The sequence below is a fragment of the Rhagoletis pomonella genome, unplaced genomic scaffold (assembly GCF_013731165.1).
Source record: "Rhagoletis pomonella isolate Grant_MI unplaced genomic scaffold, Rhpom_1.0 Rhpom_scaffold_00008, whole genome shotgun sequence".
NCBI classification, from domain to species: domain Eukaryota; kingdom Metazoa; phylum Arthropoda; class Insecta; order Diptera; family Tephritidae; genus Rhagoletis; species Rhagoletis pomonella.
The window spans coordinates 44,825,215-44,831,214 of NW_023458562.1; positions in this window are offsets into that span (position 1 = coordinate 44,825,215).

The window sequence follows — 6,000 nt, forward strand, 5'->3', positions numbered from 1 at the left end:
GCTTCCAATCGTAGAGCCAAGCGCGCGTTGCACTGCAAGCTGCATTAAGCGCTGCCGCGCGGCAGTCAACTTGAATGCGCGGCTGCTAGCCTCGCAGCAAGTCAGCGCGTGTTACACTGCTCGTGCATGGCTGCAGTGCCCCAAGGCAGCGTCGGTCATGGCGTCGCGCTGTCGCCAAAGAGGTACCGCAGCGCGCGCTAACGCTGCACCGATGTTGGAGCGTGAATTGGTATTCGCAACTTCGTTATCATCACCGTACTGCGCTCGGTAGTTGCAAATTGCTCATCTGTTGTACGAATTAGAGCAAAATAGTTTCTGCCGAGCATTTCGAATGGCGAGAACTTTAGTACTCTAATAACGTGACGATGAGCTTGAAAATTAAATACTCCACAGCGACATGCCGTCGCTCAGTGACAGCTCTCAGCTGCCATTTTTTTTCTTACTATTTTCCATTTCAATCTCTGTTAAGCTCATAAACGAAGTATTGGCCTACCGACTGCTCACGAACGACTCGACCACTTTGACACCACACTTCAGGCGCCAAACAGGAAGTATTGCATTGCATGTAGCGCTGTGTATTTGAGTGTATGTGTGTGTGTGTGAATTGCGGAAGTCCAAGTGCTGCCACTCAGAATGCTACATTAAATTAATTAAGTTAGTTAATCTTGCTTACTCACCACATTTGTCAGCGAGCGGCGGTGCTAAGTCAAAGAATGCCTACTAACAAGGCGGTGCAGCCACTCATCTCGGTGAGTCGGTGAGAGCTTAGGAATACTTTGAGTATTACGGAGAAGAGAAATATGAAATGTTCAGCTACAGCAGTAACTCGTTATGAGGAGGGTATAACAGTAGATGAAAATTAAGTTTAAAATTTCGGTAGTTTATTTTAAATAAGCCGAAGGCCTGGACAGAAATTTTTCACGTTTTTAATATTATAACAACTTGATTTTACAGCTATTGTTCCTAACTGTGCCTCGAGACCTTGTAAGAAAAAAGAGCCGCCCCACAGTTCCGCTTATCCCCGAATATGAGCAATCGCAGCATCATTCGCGCGGTCTCTGCTGGGCAAAATCGCTTGTCAACCTTAAGGACTTTTCGTTTCAACCAATGCCGGTTGCTGTTTCGGGCCAGGTCCAAAATCATGGACAAGCGTTATTTGTAACAAAGGCGGTTAAGCAGTTGAAAAAGCTACTCATCAAAATCATTTTCTATTCGAAGGCAACATAAAAGCGCCAAACAAAATTTATTTCCATTTACTTGTAATGCCTCTTTCATCATGCATCATATGCATTTGCATTCCCTAACTATCCACGCTTTACTTTCTTTAATATTTGAATTTAACGTTGACTGCTAACAGACAGCAATAAAAGCGACACCTATGATTCCTTAACGAAGATTACTCGCTAGTTCATGTTTTCGCCCAATTTCTCGTTGGTAATGTAAACGGCTCCTAACAGAGTTTCGCTCTTTATGCCAACTCTTAGACTTTTTAATGAGAGAAATAATGTACAGATCCAATTAAAATGTAAATTCACCAACAGGGAATAGAAACCGTTCTAACGGTACAGGAGGTACAGTGGCATCATACAAAACGCTTTGTAATGTCCTTTTAAACATTCGCATTTTTTAATCGGCCATAAAAAACTCATGAAATTCATTTTCATTAGGCTCACTTCCGAAATTACAGACATAGTTTGGAATTCTAATAAAAAAAAAATATTTTTTTTATTTTTTCATCGGTGGATTAGTTTACGTTGGTTGCCACATCTCACAGTCCGGCAGAGAGGTAACTTAGGCCAGTTAGGCCCACTGTGTGTCACACTTGTTTCGTTCCCTCAGTTTCCCGTCTGATAGAACCCCCGTGTTTCCTTAACGAAGCGGATCTCCACAGAGTCGAGATCAGTTAAAAATAAGTAGTACATCGCATTCTTGCCAGAGCGGGGCAATGGCAGATATAGCGCTCTACACTCTCCACCTACTTGTCATCGTCCCTACAGCTAATACGAAAATCGCCAAACGGCTAGCGAGAGTAGTGGCACTATTGAATCATAGAGCGGCCACCTTTTGTCCCATGGATCTAAGTCCGAGCGCTCTATCCAGTCGCTTCTTTCTGCAATTCGAATATAAAACCTATTATCGAAGCAGAATATTGGGCTGGGGTAATCCGGGTCCCTCCATGTGTGAACTACATTCAATCTGGTTGCGTCTGAGCTGATATCTATCGTAAAGCTCGGTAGGCAGATGGTATAGTTTCTAGAGCCTTACTAGGGGTAGAGACTCCCGTAATTAACATGGAAACAGCCTTCTGTAATATATTCAGTTTACTCCTATATGTGGCATTTTCTAGACCCACCATTAAGGCTGAAAAGGCGCTATCTTATATCTTCTCGTAAACAGTACCATTTCAGTTTTGGTGGAATTGACCTTGACTTTCTCGCTTTTCGCATAAACCACTGCTGGGTTCAGTAACTAGTTTCTGCAAATTTTTGTTTATAAAATTGCAATGAGCATACCCACTGAATTTCAAAACAAATTCCACCTAACATTGTTGTTTATTCATACTTTGTAAAGCATCATTAAATACCCACCACCAATTTTGACTCTTCACTGTTAATAATATCTGTTGGCGCTTCTGGAATATTTTTCGAACTAAGAGAAATGTAAATCTCTGAAATTTTGTATGTTAACTCAAGCCGCTGGTTTTTCACTCATCTCTTTGTATTTCGAGCGCAGGCCCGCAAACCACTCAAGCCAAGTGTTCCCACTTGCTTACAGTGGCGGTGTGGCAAAAATAACACTTCTAATTTTGGATTGGCTTCTAGATTTTGTATGAGCGTAAGTAAAATGATTGCAGAATGAGGTTCTACGTGTTAGGAAAGGGAAATAAAATACTCAAAAAGTTTATCAGTTTGGTTCAAGCCCAATGCAATTGTATCAAAAAGTGGTCACACATAGTTACAAGTTTACAATGCACATATGTAAGCTTATGTAGATAAACAAAAGAAAACTCACCTCGTGGATTTAAGAAGATTGACCTCTTAATTCGCAACACGAATCCAAAAACCCTTAACTGCAAAAAAGAGAAATCTATGTTAATTTAAGGCGTAAAAAGATATTTAAAAATCAATTACAAAATATATATATTTACAAAAAAATGTATAATCTCTAACAAAAACCGATATTTGTGGCAAAAAATTGATTTGAACTGATTTCAAAGCTACGTATGGAGATCTCAATAAATTCCCTCTGATACATATGTAGTTTCCTATGGTCAGCGGCTTCTATGGGTGAATTATAGTAGGAGGTAAATAGTTTTAAGCGGGGTTCCTTTACATACATAAAAAAATTTCAAGGTATTGACCAACTGAATTTCTTAAAGTCCCAGAGTTCCACCTCCGCATTCTCAACCGGACTGGTTATTAACCCTAACCCCCAGCGCTGTAGTCGCTACGTCTATAGGCCCGCAAATCGACAGAATGTGGTAAATCGTCGCCATCGTCAAAGAAACGGTGTAACAGCGCAGTGTCCTGTGATGAGGCGGTGAAATTTCTTACTGCTGGTCTCTTCAGCTTCCAAATTTTGCTAATAAAGCATAGCCCTTACAACCAACTCACTCTTAATGTCGTCTAAGCGTCGTAGCTGGCAACATCGTAAGCTGTCTCCATTTTCTAGTTATTTCTGTGTCTGGCAACTCAGCAAAGACTGGCGTTGAGATACCAGTGATGTTAATGACGCACGACATTTCCGAACAATAACCGTTTCCAGAATTGACCTTAGTAACGGTTACAAAGGCTTTTAAGTCTTTCTGCAATAGAAATATTACCACCAAGCCTCTCAAGGAATGTTTTCTAGTTTTCGACTCATATAAAAGGATAACATTGCACTGGGTCTCAGGCCATTGAGTTCAGACTTTATGTGAACTTAGTTGGTCTCCTTCGGGACATATGGTTGCTATGTCGATAAACTGAGAACGTACTAAGTACTGAGTTGTGATAGGGGAGCTTGCGACGGCAGAATTTTTTGCATATTCATTAGAGCAACACTAACAGTTCTATTCTGCGCTGGTAATAAAATTTTTTTAACTGGTAAAGTTTCTGTCAATTTTTAAACTCATAAGCTGTTAACAAAATATTGCCCGTGAAGTATGTATGTCAGGCCAGAATTTCTACAAGCTTCCACAGCTGAATTGCTGAATATTTCAACTGCATTACCAACGCACCTAGAATCGCGGTGACAAGAACTGGTAACATTTTTGGTAGTACAATTTTCCGGTTACAAAATCTTCGGTAACTTGCAGAATAGACCTGTAAGTTTGTCGGCCTTATAGGGAGGACGAGTAGCTCTCAGGCTAGATGCTCTCTGATTATTTCACTTCAGTCTAAAGATTCCTATGAATATTTATAAAGCATGTGGCTACCAGCAAGTGTTTGTATATTTATGATGGGATCGGTTTTGGGTTATCCTGTTTTACTTGTAGCATTACTTCTGCCAATCTTTTGGTACACCTGCGTTGGTGTCTAGCAACCTTTTTTCTTCGCTGCATTCAACTATGATTTTTCGCCTATGATCTTCTCTGTATCACTAAACAGAATTGTCACGCCGTCCGCTTAGGCCTCTTCGCTACTCTTAGACTTAGCCACCTTCGACATCAATACAACTAAATTTCGAGCGTCTCTTTACGACACCCTTCCGATCCTCCCTCATCACTGAGGTGCCCAAATAATTACCAATACACATGAGTGTACCATGCTGAAGTTCTTTACTCTTCCGCAGGCCATCCTGCTAGTCCTATGAATGTGCATCCACAGCAACCACAACAGGCTCAGTTCACTGTATGGTAAGTCTACTACTGGAGCAGACTGGTCGAGCGGTGTGTGCGCAGCAGTGCTCACAATTACTTTCACTTCTGTGAGCTAGCTTAACGATGAACCATACCAGGGAGAGCCATGGCATTAATATTAGAAGATCGTTTGCACCTGTCCTGTGCCTCCATTGTAGACTTTTTCTGTAGCGAAAAGCTCGATCGTGCCGTTGCTGTAGTTGAGGCAATGCTATTATATCTCTCGGAATTTTTAAGAACAGGGTCGACCACGGCAGGCACAGATCCACCTTAGCCAGCTAAGGCTTAAATAGTATTACTGCAACATTTTCCAAATCCTTGAGGCTGCTAAACCCAAGCTAAAAGATACTTCATCGCTTTTATTATTGTTGAAAGCTTAACATAAACTTATTTCGGGTAAAACAAATTAAATTTTTAAAAGTCAGTTTAAATTTCAAGCCTTCTTATAGTACCAAAAAGCCTTAAACCAACCACCCACTTAACCCTAATCCGCCTAAACTTATATTAGCACTTAAGTAAATACTTTGCTTAAGTCCTTTAACCCCACTATGATATTATTTCAACCCTTTCCTTTCACTGCCGCTATTTTAAACACTCAAACGGTAACAATTTCAGTCAACAAACTCATTTATAATTAATCAAGAGTGTCAATAAACGACAAATTGACAAAGGGGCGCGGACGTAGTGTCACTGAGTTAAAAACAACAACACCAAAATTTTATAAAATACACGCCAAACGCATTGAACCTACAAAATTTAGGGGTCAAACAAACTTTGCCGCTAAACAGATTCACAAAAAAAAGGTAAACAGAAGAAGAAGAATATTTTTAGACAAGGGTTTAGCGCGTAAAAGTGGGGCGAAGAGCGGCTCGCTATGCACGACGAAACAAACAGAGTGGGAAAAAGCAAAAGTTTACAAATTAACAAGGTTAACACACGGCTACCACAAAGTGTGCGTAAATAAGGAAGAAAATCTAGTAGCTAAAGAGTAAAAGTTGAAAATTTGTTGTTACTACAAATTAAATTGAATAACATGAAAATGCCAAACAAGCCCCATAGCCCCAAAAAAGTGTTCAAGCATAGAAATTAAGTACCGGCCAGTGAATGCTAACAAATACCAAGCGGGTAAATCAAAGTGAATGTCAAAGTGCAAAAGGGTG